Genomic DNA, 17601 nt, shown 5'->3' with positions numbered 1-17601 from the left:
AACCTTTCACGGATGGGTTAATTGTCTGGTGTAGTCTTGTGTGTGACTGTGGGTACATACCTGGAGGAATGCTGACAGTTTTTTAGCTGTTGCCCTTCTTAGGCACCGTCAGTTGGGACATATTGGAAGATGGCGGAATCCGCCGGTGTACCGACCGCTGGTGGACCTGTTGACAATGGAAGAGCAACATGTCATCGTGACCTACCGGTTTGACCGTGCCACAATCCGGGAACTATGTACCGAGTTGGAGCCAGACCTGATGTCACCAATCCGCCATCCGACTGGAATACCCCCTGACGTGCAGGTGCTGTCAGTGCTCCATTTCTTTGCAAGTGGGTCTTTTCAGACAACAGTGGCCATGGCATCAGGGATGTCCCAGCCTATGTTTTCCAACGTGTTGTCCAGAGTGTTGTCTTCCCTGCTGAAACACGTAAGGAGATACATCATTTTCCCTGAGGTGGCGGATTTGCCTACAGTGAAAGGTGACTTCTATGCCCTTGGACATATCCCCAACGTCATAGGTGCCATTGATGGGACCCATGTAGCTCTGGTCCCCCCCCGCAGGAATGAACAGGTGTACAGGAACAGGAAGAGTTATCATTCGATGCATGTCCAGATGGTCTGTTTGGCAGACCAGTACATCTCGCAGGTAAATGCAATGTTCCCTGGCTCAGTGCATGACGCCTACATCCTGCGGAATAGCAGCATCCCTGATATGATGGGTGAACTCCAGAGGCACCGTGTATGGCTATTGGGGGACTCTGGTTACCCCAACCTGTCCTGGCTACTGACCCCAGTGAGGAATCCCAGGACCAGGGCAGAGGAACGGAACAATGAGGCCCATGGGCGGACTAGGAGGGTGATCGAGCGTACCTTCGGCCTCCTGAAGGCCAGGTTCAGGTGCCTCCATATGACAGGTGGGTCCCTATTCTACTCACCGAAGAAGGTGTGCAACATCATCATTGCCTGCTCCATGCTGCATAACTTGGCATTGCGATGCTAGGTGCCTTTTCTGCAGGAGGATGATCCAGATGACGGTGTTGTTGCAGCGGGTGAGCCTGTGGAGCCTGTGGACAGTGATAAGAAGGAAGCTGATGAAGATGAAAACGACAACAGGGAGTCAGTCATACAGCAATATTTTCAATGAGACACAGGTGAGTACAATTTCATGTTTCACATTATATTACATTTCACACGTCTACCTCTATCCTCTACCTACATTTCACTCCCTATTTGGTAACTGAGTCGTCCCCTTCCATTTCAGTTTCAGTAATGTGGTAACCTACGTGTCAACAGCTTGCACCCTTGAAAGGCTTGTGATGTGTGACATTGGTATGTTGACCTTCCAATGGGTAACCTTTTTTAACACTGTAATTGACAATACAAAGTTCACAATCATTGACTGACTCCAATATTATTGAGGTTTCAAGGGTGTTTATTGAAGTGCATAAAAATATAGGGGGGTTGTGAAATGGGGAGAGGTCATGGTGGAAGAATGTCCAGGGCAGAGTCCTGTCTATTAGTCTCACAAGTACATTGCACATCTGGCCATTGGAAGTGGAGCTGGGGCAGTTCCAATCTGGACAGGGTAACAGTGGGGGGACAATCAGGGTGGTCTTATTTTCTGGCGGGGTCTTGCCATCTTGCTCTGTCCTGTTCCTGGATCTCAGGGCCCGCTTTCGTGGTCGGTTGTCCGTCTGCAGGGGGTGGGGTGCTGGTGTGGTGGTCCTGTGGCAGGGCGTCCTGTCCACTAGCGCCGGCGGAGGTGGTGGGCATTTCATCGTCCTGGCTAGTGTCAGGGGCCCCTTGGAGTGCCACGGTGTCCCTCAAGGTCTTTTGAATGTCTGTCAGCACCCCTACGATGGTGCCCAGGGCGGAGCCGATGGTCCTGAGCTCCTCCTTTAACCCCAAATACTGCTCCTCCTGCAGACGCAGGGTCTCCTGCAACTTGTCCAGGACCGTTGCCATCGTCTCCTGGGAGTGGTGGTATGCTCCCATGATGGAGGACAGGGCCTCGTGGAGAGTGGGTTCCCTTGGCCTGTCCTCCCTCTGTCGCACAGCAGCCCTCCCAGTTCCCCGGTGTTCCTGTGCCTCCGTCCCCTGGACCGTGTGCCCACTACCACTGTCCCCAGGTCCCTGTTGTTGTTGGGGTGGTGGGTTACACTGGGTGCCCTGTAGTGGTGGACACACCGCTGATTGACCTGTCCTGGGTAGGGAGGTATGGGCCCGCTGGGTGGGTGCTGTGCTGGGGTTACCAGAGGGTGGAAGCTCGGTGTTGGGCTGTGGCTGGGCAAGGGGAACCGACTGTCCTGAGGCCCACGATGGTCCGGGCTGGTCATCAAGATCCAGTAGGGCAGAGCTGCTGTCATCACTGTGAGCCTCTTCTGGGGGTGGAGTGGTGTTGTCTGGACCCTCTGGTGTGGTGACGTTCCTTCGGGTTCCTGCGGGGGTATAAGTACATGATTATTGCATGTGTGTGTTTCATGGTGTGCAATGGTTGGGTGTGCGTGAACCCCATTGCAGGCATTCCTGTGTGGGGGCTTCTGTGGTGATGGTTGGGGGGTGTTGTGGGTCTGTGCAGTGGGCATGCTTTAGTGATGGGTGTCCATGCTTAGTTGTGTCATGCAGGTCTTGGGGTTGGGATAGATGGTTGGTGTTATGGGTAGATTAGTGAGGAGTTAGGGTGATAGGGGAGGGTGTGAGGGTGGGGTGTGTGATAGCATGCAGGTAGGGTGGGGGATATGATAGTGAAGATTTGACTTACCAGTGTCCGTTCCTCCAATGACTCCTGCGAGGCCCTCAGGATGCAAGATGGACAAGACTTGCTCCTCCCATGTTGTTAGTTTCGGGGGGAAGAGGTGGGGGTCCGCCGCCAGTCCGCTGTACCGCGATGTGGTGCCTGGAGTCCGTAGAACGCACCTTCCCCCGTAGGTCGTTCCACCTCTTCCTGATTTCCTCCCTATTTCTTGGGTGCTGTCCCACAGCGTTGACCCTGTCCACTATTCTTTGCCATAGCTCCATCTTCCTGGCTATGGATGTGTACTGTATCTGTGAGCCAAATAGCTGTGGCTCTACCCTGATGATTTCCTCCACCATGACCCTGAGCTCCTCCTCAGAGAAGCGGGGGTGTCTTTGGCGTGACATGGGGTGTTGTGTGTGATGTGTGGGGTGGTGTATGTGTTGATGAGTGTGGTGAGTGTAGTGGTATGTGGTGTTTTGTGCGTGGATGTTGTGTGGGCGATGGTGTAGTGTGCCTCTGTGTGATGGTGTTATCTATTCTGTGCTGTCTCTCTCTGGCCTTCGTCTCTAATTTGTGGTCGTAGGGGTTTTTGGGTGATGTGGGTGTGTGTTTTATATGGTGTTGGGTGTGTGGGAGAGGTGTGTGTATGTGTATGTGTAACAATGTGGCATTGTTTTGTAGATGTGTGTGTATTTTGAGCACGGCGGTGTGTACCGCCAATGGAATACCGCCGTTGAAAGACCGCCGCGTGGATTCGTTTGTCGTAATAGCATGGGCGTGTTTCTGTTGGCGTGGAGGTGGAGGATTTGTTTCCGCATATTTATTGCTGACCTTTGGTGTGGCGGACTTGTGTGGGTGTCTGAATTTCGGCGGATTCCGTGATGTGTGTCATAATAGCTGTGGCGGTCTCCCGCCGCGGCGGCGGTGTATTGGCGGTCTTCTGCACGGCAGTAAGCGGCTTTTAACGCCAATGTTGTAATGACCCCCTTTGTTTTCTTTTTAAAGACTTAAGACACTTTATATCACTTTCCAGTGATATGTCTACAATTTCACATTGCATCTTTATTCGTTTTGACCTGCAATTATCCAGATAAATATTCTATATTTTTCTAAACACTCTGTGGTGTATTTTTTGTGGTGTTATATAGTGTTATTGTATGATTTATTGCACAAATACTTTACACATTGCCTTCTAAGTTAAGCCTGACTGCTCGTGCCAAGCTACCAGAGGGTGGGCACAGGATAATTTTGGATTGTGTGTGACTTACCCTGACTAGAGTGAGGGTTCTTGCTTGGACAGAGGGTAACCTGACTGCCAACCAAAAAACCCATTTCTAACATTGGTGATCAGCGGTGAGGATAGGACTTGTATTTGTGCAGTGACATACAGTAGCTAAGTATTTCACTACCTACCCACAGTTGAAGGTCAACTTGATTTTTAGCTCTTGATTTGCAAATTCGTTTTCCTGACAATTTTCAAAAACGAAATCCTCACTCAACATGTCTCTGACTGGGTCCCAAGTAGGAGACTTTGACCTAGCCCTGTTGGATACATATACGGTCAAACAGCTAAGAGGGTGATGAGAGTACCCACCCAAGGGGCCTCCAAAAAGGAGAACTTTCAAGTGGCGCTGAGGGCCTGGGCTGAAGCCCATTTAGAGGAGGATCATTAGGAAGAGGAGCCAGAAAATGACCCCTCAGAGGATTTGTTGCTATCAGTGGATGATGTTACCACTGCAATTGTGCCCCCTTCCAGACCAGGGAGCAGTGTCTCTGTGCAAAGCCTGACCGCAGAGGAAAGGAGAGAAGAAAGGGAGTTCCAATTGCAAATGGCAAAACTGAAAATTGAAGCCAAACAAGCTGAGGCTGAAAGAGCAGCCAAACAGGTGGAAGCTGAAAGAGGTTTGGCTGAAAAGAAACTATTGTTGGCTCATGATCTGAGTCTCAAGGAGCTGGAGATCAAGGCGAGACAGTCTGAATCCATCAATAATGGTGGCTGCATACAGACAGGACCTGCTGGAGTAAAGAAGGTTTGTATACCCAAAAATGTGGTGCACAGTTTTGTGGTGGGAGATGACATAGATAAATGGTTAGCTGCTTATGAAGTTGCACTAAGGGCTCATGAGGTTCCTGAAGGGCAATGGGGGGTAGCTATGTGGGGTTATGTGCTGCCATTGGGGAGGGACACACTTCTCACATTGGATCAACCTGATCAAAACACATACCCACTTCAGAAAGCCACTTTACTTGCCAAGTTTGGACTGACCCCTGAGGGATACCGTCAGAGGTTCAGGGACAGCACCAAACAAACCACACAAACATGAGTAGATTTCTTTGACTTTTCCAGTAAGGCACTGATTGGATGGGTGCGGGGCAACAAAGTAGATAATTATAAAGGGTTATACGACTTGATTCTGAGAGAGCATATGCTCAATACTACTTATACAGAGTTGCGCCAGCACTTGGTAGAGAGTAAGCTGACTGATCCCAGGAAGCTTGCTGAGGAGGCGGACCTCTGGGTTAGCACCAGAGTGTCCAAAAAGGTACCTGGGGGGGGACACCCACAAAGGTGGTCAGGGTTCCCAACAGAAGAAAGAGGGGGGAGATAAACTTACAGATAAGAAACTCTCAAAAGGCCCCCAAAAGAATTCCCAGGGAGGGGGTGGCAACCATTACTTTTCCAGATTTGGGAAAAAGCCAGGGACATATGATAAATCAGGGAAATCCAACCCCAAATGCATGGAGTGTTACCAGTATGGTCACTATAAAGGTGACCCCCAGTGCGCCAAGAGGGCACCGTCCACTACCGGACAGACACCTGGGTTGACTAGTGTAGCGCTCAGAGGTAGATTGACCCAGATAGCTTTGGGGAGCAGGTAGAGATTTCCCTAGTGTCCCTGGGAGAAAGAGAAATGGTGCCCAAAGCCCACATGCCCCGAAATACTTCCAAGTACAGGCAGTGGGTCACCATTGATGGGCAGAAGGTGGAGGCTCTGCATGACACAGGAGCCAGTATGACTACTATCTAGAGTCAGCTGGTGTCAACAGAGCAGATAGTCCCTAATACATTCCACCAGGTCATAGTCGCTGACAATCGTGAGAGTCACCTACCAGTGGCTCTGGTTCCCTTTGAGTGGGGGGGGGTCTCTGGTACTCTGAAAGTAGCTGTGAGTCCTGCCATGCCTGTAGATTGTCTGTTAGGCAATGATCTTGAGCATTCTGCTTGGAAAGAAGTAGAGCTCAGATCTCACCTGGAGATGTTAGGGTTACCTGAGTGGGTCTGCATGACCACACGGTCCATGGCTGCCCGGGAAGGGAGTCAAGGGCGTCTGGAGCCTGGAAAGATGGCCCAGACAGCTGCCAAGAGGAAGGGCAAGAGGTGCGGGAAACCCGCTTCCAATGTTCCCACATTGGTGGACGAGGCCCCTGAGGAGGAGGAGGAGGAGGAGGCCCCTGAGCCAACTGGGGAGGACATAGCTGACCTGAGTAACCTACCTGAACTTGCTGGCTGGCAAGTAGAGGGGGGGCCAACCAGGGCAGCATTCTACAAGGGGCAGAAGGAATGCCCCACCCTTGAGGGTCTGAGGAAAGAGGCCACAGCCAAGCAGCAGGGGATGCCTCTGGCGCTCACCATATTTACTGGGAGAATGCTCTCCTTTACAGTGAGCGTAGGGTTCCAGGTCCTGGGGCACCCTGTGTGCTGGTAGTCCCCCAGTGTTACCGGAAATTTCGACTGGGCCTGGCTCATGACATTCCCCTGGCAGGACAACTGGGCCATGACAAGACCTTTAACAGGCTTGACACCCACTTTCATTGGCCCAGAATGAGGACAGCCTCAGATAACTTCTGCAGAGCTTGCCCCACCTGCCAGGCTAGTGGGAAGAACGGGAAACGGCTTAAAGCTCCCCTAATCCCACTCCCAGTCGTTGGCACCCCCTTTGAAAGGGTGGGCATCGACATTGTTGGTCCCTTGGACCCCAAAACTGCCTTGGGCAACAGGTTTATCCTGGTTTTGGTGGACCATGCCACCTGCTATCCAGAGGCAATCCCCCTGAGAACAGTGACTGCACCGGTGGTGACCAGAGCCCTGTTGGGAATATTTACCCGTGTGGGATTCCCTAAGGAGGTCGTGTCTGACAGGGGCACAAACTTCATGTCTGCATACATGAAGGCCATGTGGGATGAGTGTGGGGTGACCTACCGGTTTACCACCCCTTTTCATCCTCAATCCAATGGGATTGTTGAGAGATTCAACCAGACCCTGAAAGGCATGATTAGTGGCCTGACTGAGGCCATAAGGCGTAAGTGGGACGTCCTCTTACCCTGCCTGTTGTTTGCTTATAGAGAGGTGCCCCAGAAAGGGTGGGGTTCAGCCCCTTTGAGCTTCTCTATGGTCACCCTGTCAGGGGACCCCTAAGCATTGTTAAGGAAGGCTGGGAGAAAGCTCCCCAGTCACCTCCCCAGGATGTGGTCAGCTACATGCTGGCCCTCCGCAACCAAACCCAATGCTTCTGGAAGCAGGCCCAGAGTAACCTCGAGGCCAGTCAAGAAGTGATGAAGGAGTGGTATGACCAGAAGGCCGCTCTAGTTGAGTTCTCACCTGGAGGCAAGGTTTGGGTAATGGAGCCAGTAGAGCCCAGGGCTCTCCCGGACCGCTGGACTGGCCCCTTTGAGATCAAGGAGCATAAAGGGGAGGACACTTACCTAGTGGACCTCAAGACCCCTAGGCACCCCCTAAGGGTCCTCCATCACCACCGGCTCAAACCTCACTTTGAGAGGTCTGAGGTCAGTATGCTCCTGGTCACAGATGAGGGCATGGAAGAGGAGAGTGAACCTCTCTCCGACCTCCTCGCTGTCAAAGAAGCGGATTGGTCCGTGGGGGGTGTCATTCTCTCTGACTCCCTGTCTCTAACCCAGAAAGGGGACTGCTATGAGCTGTTAGAGCAGTTCTCCCCCCTGTTCTGCATTACTTCTGGACTAACCCACCTCTGTGTTCATGACATTGACACAGGTGACAGTCCCCCTGTAAAAAACAAAATTTACAGATTTTCAGATAAGGTGAAGGCCAGCATCAAGGAGGAGGTCTCCAAGATGTTGACTTTAGGGGTTATTGAGAAATCCAGTAGTCCCTGGGCCAGCCCTGTGGGATTGGTTCCTCAGGATACTGCTCCAGGTGCGAAGCCAGAACTCCGGTTCTGTGTGGACTACCAGTGTCTCAACTCAGTCACCCGGACTGATGCTCACCCCATCCCCCGAGCTGATGAGCTCGTTGACAGGCTAGGCGCTGCCAAGTTCCTGAGTACGTTCAATCTTACTTCAGGGTACTGGCAGATCGGCCTGACTGAGGGGGCGAAAGAAAGATCAGCATTTTCCACCCCTGATGGCCATTACCACTTCTGAGTGATGCCATTTGGGCTGAAAAATGCCCCTGCTACCTTCCAACGGTTGGTCAACGGGGTCCTAGCTGGTAAGGATGCCTTCTGTGCAGCTTACCTGGACGACATAGCTGTCTACAGTTCCAGCTGGGAGGAACACCTGCTCCACCTCAAGGAGGTGCTTCAGGCTCTGCAACAGGCAGGCCTGACTATCAAGGCTAGTAAGTGCCAGATTGGGCAGGGTTCCGTGGTGTACTTGGGACACCTAGTAGGTGGTGGCAAGGTGCAGCCACTCCAGGCCAAGATTGAGACTATCAAGGCCTGGCAACCACCTAGAACACAGACCGAAGTGAGAGCCTTTTTGGGCCTCACTGGATACTACCGCAGATTCATCAAGGATTATGGTACCATTGTATCCCCCTTGTCAGAACTCACTTCCAAGAAACAACCTAGGTTGGTGAATTGAACAGAGGCTTGTCAGAAAGCCTTTGATTCTCTGAAGGAAGCCATGTGCACGGCCCCCGTGCTCAAGGCCCCTGACTACTCCCAGGAGTTTATTGTGCAGACAGACGCTTCGGAGCATGGCATAGGGGCTGTTCTAGCACAGCTAAATGAGGAGGGCTCAGACCAACCAGTAGTCTTTATTAGCAGAAGACTATTACCACGGGAACAAAGGTGGAGTGCTACTGAGAGAGAACCATTTGCTGTGGTCTGGGCACTGAAGAAGCTAAGACCCTACCTGTTTGGGACTCACTTCCGGGTTCAGACAGACCACAGGCCCCTCAGGCGGCTCATGCAGATGAGGGGGGAGAACCCAAAACTCTTGAGGTGGTCCATTTCCCTACAGAGGATGGACTTTACGGTGGAGCATCGCCCAGGGGTTGACCACGCCAGCGCTGATGGTCTCTCCAGATACTTCCGCCTTAGCGATAAGAGCTTCCAGGAGGTCGGGTAGCTCTCTCCACTTTCAGCTGGTGGTGGACACATGTTAGACCTGACATGCTTTAGGGTGGTCACCCCTAACTTTTTGCCTGCCTCCCGCCACTTTTTGGACCTGTTTTTGCTGGCTCTTAGACTCTGCACACTTTACCACTGCTGACCAGTGCTAAAGTGCATAAGCTCTCTCCCTTTAAACATGGTAACCTTGGATCATACCTGATTGGACTATTTAATTTACTTATAAGTCCCTAGTAAGGTGCACTATATGTGCCTAGGGCCTGTGGATTAAATGCTACTAGTGGGCCTGAGGCACAGGTTGTGCCACCCACTTAAGTAGCCCCTTTACCCTGTCTCAGGCTTGCCATTGCAGGGCCCGTGTGTGCAGTTTCACTGTCACTTCGACTTGGCATTTAAAAGTACTTGCCAAGCCTAAACCTCCCCTTTCTCCACATATAAGTCACCTCTAATGTGTGCCCTAGGCAACCCCTAGAGCCAGGTGCTGTGTGAGTGAAAGGCAGGACATGGACCTGTGTAGTTTACATGTCCTGGTAGTGCAAAACTCCTAAATTTGTTTTTGCACTACTGTGAGACCTTCTCCCTTCATAGGCTAACATTGGGGCTGCCTCATACAGTATTGAAGTGGTAGCTGCTGATCTGAAAGGAGTAGGAATGTCATATTTAGTATGGCCAGAATGGTAATACCAAATCCTGCTGACTGGTGAAGTTGGATTTAATATTACTATTCTAGAAATGTCACTTTTAGAAAGTGAGCATTTCTTTGCACTTAAATCTTTCTGTGCCTTACAATCCACGTCTGACTGGGCTTGGTTGACAGCTCCTTGTGCATTCACTCAGACACACGCCAAACACAGGGTACTCAGCCTCACTTGCATACATCTGCATTTTGAATGGGTCTTCCTGGGCTGGGAGGGTGGAGGACCTGCTCTCACACAAAGGACTGCCACACACCCTACTGGGACCCTGGCAGACAGGATTCAACTGAAAGGGGACCTGGTGCACTTCTTAGCCACTCTTTGAAGTCTCCCCCACTTCAAAGGCACATTTGGGTATAAAACAGGGCCTCTGCCCTACCTCATCAGACACTTGCTGGAGAAGAAACCTGAACCAGAACCTGCATCCTGCCAAGAAGACCTGCTTGGCTGCCTAAAGTACTCACCTGACTGCTTTCTCCAAAGGACTGTTGCCTTGCTGTTGCCCTGCTGCCTTGCTGAACTCTTGTCTGGCTGTAAAAGTGCTCTCCAAGGGCTTGGATAGTGCTTGCCTCCTGTTCCCTGAAGTTTCAGGACCAAAAAGACTTCTCTTTTTCATTTGGACTCTTCGTGCGCCTGAAATTTCAACACACAGCTTGCTCCACGGCGAGAAAATCACCGCACACCGATGCTGATCGACGCAACACCTTCGGGGCGACCGGAACTTCGACGCACGGCCGCGCAAGGACAACGCCGTCTGACTTCCAGAGGGGAAATCGACGCAACGCCTGCCGTGAGAGCGAAACTTCAATGCACAGCCCCGTGGAACGACGCGCAGCTGGAAAAGAAGCAGGAGAATCCACGCACAAACCCCGGGACATCTGGTAATCCCGCGCCCCACAGAAAGAGACTGTCCGCGTGCCAGAAAATGATGCACGACTTCCCCACGTGAAAAATAACGACGCAAGTCCATGTGTGCTGGGGAGAAATCGACGCACACACCATTTTTCCACGTCGCTCTCCTTCTGCGGCCCTTTGCATAGATTTTCCACTCCAAACCAGGTAATTTGTGCTTGAAAAAGACTTTGGGGGTCATTACGACCTTGGCCGGCGGCTACCGCCGCCCGTCAGGCGGTAACCGCTGTGCGGCCGCCAATGCGGCCGCACTCATGCGGCGCACCTTATGACATTCCCGCTGGGCTGGCGGGAATGAGGCCGCAACATAGGAGCCAGCTCCTAATGGAGCCGGCGGTGTTGCGGCCGTGCGACGGGTGCAGTTGCACCCGTCGCGCTTTTCACTGTCTGCTATGCAGACAGTGAAAAGCTGTCCGGGGCCCTGTTAGGGGGCCCCTGCACTGCCCATGCCAGTGGCATGGGCAGTGCTGGGGCCCCCAGGGGCCCCAGGACACCCCTTACCGCCAGCCTCTTCCTGGCGGTGCAAAACGCCAGAAACATGCTGGCGGTAGGGGGGTCATAATCCCCAGGACAGCGCTGCCCTGGCGGATTATCACCGCCGGGGCTAAAACGGCGGTAATAAGGGCCTCCGTACCGCAAGCCTGTTGGCGGTACGGACGCCACATTACCCCTGGCGGTCTCTGACCGCCAGGGTCGTAATGACCACCTTTGTTTTCTTTTTAAAGACTTTACACTTTATATCACTTTTCAGTGATATCTCTACAATTTCACATTGCATCTTTATTCGTTTTGACCTGCAATTATCCAGATAAATATTCAAAAAAAATTCTAAACACTGTGTGGTGTATTTTTGTGGTGTTATATGGTGTTATTGTATGATTTATTGCACAAATACTTTACACATTGCCTTCTAAGTTAAGCCTGACTGCTCGTGCCAAGCTACCAGAGGGTGGGCACAGGATAATTTTGGATTGTGTGTGACTTACCCTGACTAGAGTGAGGGTTCTTGCTTGGACAGAGGGTAACCTGACTGTCAACCAAAAACCCAATTTCTAACAAATGGTATCTTATTTACAAGCTTCCTGGGTATCTGATGCCAACCAAGAGGTCATCACTGTATTGGGCCAGGACGGAGTTACAGGGCATTACAAGGGACTGAAGATCCTTTTTGGGGATATTATTAAAGATCAAGGAACTTTCTGTATACCCCTGTGGGACTTTGCACTACCCTAAAACCCAGTTCTGGCACCAGAAGTCAAAAAGGAACTGGCTTTCCTCAGGCAAGGTATTGAAAAGGATGCTTGGCACACAGGTCAGTCATGGTAAATCACTCAGGGGGTCATTATGACCCCGGCGGTCGGTGATAATGTGTCAGTAGTACCGCCAACAGGCTGACGGTACATACCGACGGTACATGACATTGGCGAGTTGGCTGAAGCCAACCCGCTAACGTACCACTCCGACCGCCATGGCGGTAGCAGTGGCTAGGCTGGAGATACGAATCTCCATCCCTGCGGCTGCTATTGTACCGCCTCAGGCATTTTGACCCTTCCTACCGCCATGGTTTCCATGGCGTTCAAATTCTGAACCCAATTAGAAGTACATCTAGGACCTTTTATATTTTTTTAGGGCATTGGGGCCTCTGGAACCTGCATTACTGAGGCTTGTGGCATATTAGGACCTTGCATTCTTGTTCTCGGCACATTCTATGCTTGTACTGGATTGTTGCAAGAAGTCTGATTTCTCAAATCAAATATATTCCATTTGACCAAAATACTGACCTCCTAGTTGGTCTTGATATAGAATCACTAAATATAAACATTCCCAGCATTCCCCAGGAAGAAGGATTGGAGGTGATTTGGTCTTTTCTTGACTCCTGTCCCTTCCCTGCTAAAATCCCCACCATTGGAAATCTCACTTTCCAGCAATTATTTATTATACCAGGGCACATTTTGCCTTCAAAGAAAAGGAGTTCAATGGGGGATTGTTTTACCCCAAATTTTGCTAGTTTGTATGTATACAATTTAGAGAAAATCAAGATCCCTTCACCCATAAACCTTTACCATGATCAGATCACTTTTTGTAAATGCTGTAGAGATTATGCCCTTATTATTTGGCATGAGGAAACCATGTCCTTGGGGCTTTTTATGAACTGGTTATACATTGTGCAGGGACACTTGAAATTCACTTATAAAGCCCGAAAGGATGGGTTACCCATCCTGGACCTTTCTCTTAGAACAATGGATGATAAGAAGTCGGATTTCTCAAATTGGGGATGTGCCATTTGACCTAAATACTGATCTCCTAGTTGGTCTTGATATAGAATCACTTTAAAGAAACATTCCCCAACAAGAAGGATTGGAGGTGATTCGGTCTTTTCTTCATTCCCGTTCTTTCCGGGCTAGGATCACCACTGATTTCCTGATGGAACTACTAGAAGTCACACTTAACAATGGCTATTTTTTATAGCATGACACATTTTGCCTTCAAAGAAAAGGACCAGATGCATTGCCTCTTGTGTTGATGAGCCTTTGCAGTGTTCCTGATCGGAAGACAATGAGGACTTGCTTTGCTTTGAATTTTGTATACATAAAATGTAAGAGAAAATCAGGATTCTTTCACCAATAAACCCTTACCATAATCAGATTGTGTTTTGGAAACGCAATATAAACGATGTCCTTATGATTTGGCATGGGGACACCATGTTCCTGATCAGAAGACAATGGTCGCTTGCTTTGCCCTGAATTTTGCTATTTTGCATATATACATTTTAGAGAAAATCAAGACCCGTTCAACATTAAACCCTTACCTTTATCAGACCCTGTTTTGGAAATGCTATATAGATGATGTCCTTACGATTTGGCATGGGAACACCATGTCTTTGGACCTTTCTGTGAACTGGTTATACAACCATTCAGGGACACTTGAAATTAACTTATGAAGCCCGAAAGGATGGGTTACTCTTACTAGACTTTTCTCTTAGTCAATGGATTACAAGATAAGCACAAATTTGTTCACAAAACCTGCAGAAAGGAATACCCTGTTGTTATGTTCTAGCAATCACTCTAGAGGTTTAGGAGACGGCCTACCATACAGACAATTTCTCCGAATACAGAAAAACTGCAATGACTGTTTCTATGAAACAGCCATCCTAGCGGAGAAGTTAATGGCCAGAGGCTACCCACGCCGCCTGGTTATGCGTTACTTGAAACAAGCTTGGTTTTCTTTAGGGGAGGTGTTACCTACACCTAGGCTGCGTATCATGAACACCAGTATTCCTTTTGTCTCTACTTTTTGCCCTTCGAGCAATAAAGTGAATAAAATAATCAGGAAAAATTGGGGGATTCTACGGAATGATTCCATTTTTTCGGATCCCCTTCCCTTTTCTTATATGAGAGGTGCACACTGTGACCTGGACTCCAAAATCCAACACTACTCAATCCATCACACCTCTTGGGGCTTAACTCCAATAGTAGGTCATTTCAAATGCCAGACTGTACTGTATGCCTCAGACTGTCAATACTAAGAAATTCCGGGTGGGTACACAGGCTTACCCCTTAAAACAGTTTACCAACTGTAGATCTAGTAATGCCATCTATGCTATTCGTTGTCCATGTGATTTACTCTCTATAGGACAAACTACACAGATGAGAAAGATTAGCATTATCAATCAATCAATCAATCATAGTATTTATAAAGCGCGCTATGTACCCGTCAGGGTTTCGAGGCGCTGAGGGGGGGGGGGGGGAGCGCTGCTGATTTAGCGGTCGAAGAGCCAGGTCTTGAGGAGCCTTCTGAATGCGAGGAGGTCCTGGGTCTGGCGAAGAGATGTGGGGAGAGAGTTCCAGGTCTTGGCGGCGAGGAAGGAGAAGGATCTGCCGCCGGATGTCTTGCGCTGGATTCGGGGTACGATGGCGAGGGCGAGGTTGGCGGATCGGAGTTGACGTGTTGGAGTGTAGAAGTTAAGTCTGGTGTTGAGGTAGGAGGGTCCGGTGTTGTGAAGTGCCTTGTGAGCGTGGGTCAGGAGTTTAAAGGTGATCCTCTTGTCTAACGGGAGCCAGTGGAGTTCCTTTAGGTGAGGGGAGATGTGACTTCGGCGGGGTATGTCGAGGATCAGTCGGGCGGAGGCATTTTGGATACGTTGGAGTCGTTTGATGTCTTTGGTTGGGATGCCTGTGTAGAGTGCGTTGCCGTAGTCCAGTCTGCTGCTGACGAGGGCCTGGGTCACCGTCTTTCTGGTTTCTGTTGGAATCCACTTGAAGATTCTGCGGAGCATTCGAAGGGTGTTGAAACAGGAGGAGGAGACGGCGCTGACCTGTTTGGACATGGTGAGGGCGGAGTCCAGGATGAAGCCGAGGTTTCTTGCGTGGCTGGCAGGGGTGGGCGGGGGTCCGAGGACGGAGGGCCACCATGAGTCGTTCCAGGCCGAGGGAGTGCGCCCGAGGATGAGGACTTCCGTCTTGTCGGAGTTGAGTTTCAGGCGACTGTTGTTCATCCAATCGGCGATGGATTTTAGTCCCTCGTGGAGGTTTGTTTTGGCGGTGAGCGGGTCTTTGGTCAGGGAGAGGACGAGCTGGGTGTCGTCGGCGTAGGAGATGATGCTGAGATGATGTTGGCGGGCCAGTTGAGCGAGGGGGGCCATGTAGACGTTGAACAACGTAGGGCTGAGGGAGGATCCTTGGGGGACGCCGCAGATGAGGTTGGTGGCTTTGGAGCGGAAAGGGGAGAGACGGACTCTCTGCGTTCTGTCGGAGAGGAAGGATGAGATCCAGTGGAGGGCTTTGTCTTGGATGCCGGCTTCCTGGAGGCGGGTCAGTAGGGTGCGGTGGCAGACGGTGTCAAAGGTGGCTGATAGGTCGAGGAGGATGAGGGCTGAGGTTTCGCCGTTGTCCATTTGATGTCTGATGTCATCTGTGGCGGCGAGGAGAGCAGTCTCAGTGCTGTGGTTTCGTCTGAATCCGGATTGTGAGGGGTCCAGGATGGAATTGTCTTCGAGGAAGTGGGTGAGCTGAGTGTTGACGATCTTCTCGATGACTTTCGCTGGAAAAAGGAGGAGAGAGATCGGATGGAAGTTTTTGAGATCGTTGGGGTCGGGCTTGGGTTTTTTGAGGAGGGGTTGGATTTCTGCGTGTTTCCAGCTGTCCGGGAAGGTGGCAGAAGTGAAGGAGAGGTTGATGATCTTGCGGAGTTCGGGGCGATGGTGGCGTTGGCTGAGTTGAAAACATGATGGGGGCAGGGGTCCGTGGGAGAGCCTGAGTGGATGGTGTTCATGGTTGTTATGGTTTCTGCCTCGTCCACGTGGGTCCAGGCGGTGAGGCGGCAGTCGCGGGAGGAGACGTCGGGGGTGGGGTCTGGCGATGGACCGGTGTTGAAGCTGTCGTGGATGGTAGCGATTTTCTGGTGGAAGAAGGTGGAGAGGTCGTCGCAGAGTTTCTGGGAGGGCGGGATGTCGTTGGAGTTGGCTTTTGGATTGGAGAGTTCCTTCACGATGCCGAAGAGTTCTTTGCAGTCGTGGGCGTTGTTGTTGATGCGTTCGATGAAGTGGGCGCGCTTGGCGATGCGGATCCGTTGGTGGTGTTCGCGGTTGGCGTTTTTGAGGGCGACAAGGTTGTCGGGTGTGCGTTCTTGGATCCATTTCTTTTTAAGCTTCTGGCAGATGCTTTTGGAGGTGGTTAGATCGTCTGTGAACCAGGCTGGTTTTTTCTTTCCTTGGATGGCGGTGGGTTTCTTGAGAGGGGCAAGGGTGTTGGCGCAGTCGAGGATCCATTGATGGAGGTTGATGGCGGCTGTGCTCGGGTCGGTTGCGTCGGGTGGAAGGTTGTTGATGAGGGTGCTGGTCAGTTGGTCTTGGGTGACTTTGCCCCAGCGGCGGTGGGGAGGTAGCTGGATGCGGTGTTGCTCTGTGGTTTTCTTATAGGTGAAATGGACGCAGTGATGGTCGGTCCAGTGGAGTTTGGAGGTGTGGCTGAAGGAAACGTGGTTGCTTGAGGTGAAGAGGGGGTCAAGGGTGTGTCCGGCGATGTGGGTGGGCGTGTTGACTAGCTGGCGGAGTCCGAGGTTGAGGAGGTTGGAGGTCAGTGATGCGGTGTTGACGTCGTTGGCATTTTCCAGATGGTAGTTCAGATCTCCCAGGAGGATGTAATCCGGGGAAGCGAGGGCGTGGGTGCTTGCAAGGTCGGCGATGGTGTCGCTGAAGGGGGCTCTTGGTCCTGGAGGGCGGTATATGAGGGTTCCTCTGAGGTCGTGTTGGGGTCCGTGTGGATCTGGAAGTGGAGGTGTTCGGCTGTCCTGAGGGTGTCGTCCGAGTGGGTGTGGATTTTGAGGGTAGCTTTGTGAGCGATGGCTATTCCGCCGCCGATTCCGTTGGTTCGGTCTCTTCTGGTGATTTTGTAGCCGTCCGGTATGGCGATGGCGATGTCCGGAGACGAGGAGTCGTTCCACCAGGTTTCGGTCAGGAAAGCCACGTCAGGAGCAGTGGTGTCGAGCAAATCCCAGAGCTCGATGGCGTGTTTTCGTGCGGAGCGGGTGTTGATGAGGATGCAGTTCAGGTGGTTGGGGTTGAATGTTTCAGTAGTTGGATTGGTCGTTCTGATGCAGTAGAAGTTGCAGGTACGGCAGGAAAAAGGTCCTTTAGTGTGCTTCGGGTGTGGCGCTGGGCGCGGTCCAGGCGCCAGCCATTAAGAAGGGAGGGGGGAGGGAGGAGCAGCTGGGAGGCGGGAGGCGGGAGGGAGCGGCAAATGGGGGTGCGAGGGGGGCGGGGCCGCAGGGAGGCAGCGGCAGGGAACGGGGAGCGCACAAGGGGCAAAAAACACTGAAAATGAGCAACACTACAAGCAGTTACAATGAGAAAATACAATCAGAAATACAATCAGAAATACAATAATGGCACAATACACGATCGGGGAGACAGCAATCAGGGGGG

Source organism: Pleurodeles waltl, chromosome 2_2 (genome assembly GCF_031143425.1).
Source record: "Pleurodeles waltl isolate 20211129_DDA chromosome 2_2, aPleWal1.hap1.20221129, whole genome shotgun sequence".
In the NCBI taxonomy this organism is placed as follows: domain Eukaryota; kingdom Metazoa; phylum Chordata; class Amphibia; order Caudata; family Salamandridae; genus Pleurodeles; species Pleurodeles waltl.
This window is presented reverse-complemented; position numbering follows the sequence as displayed.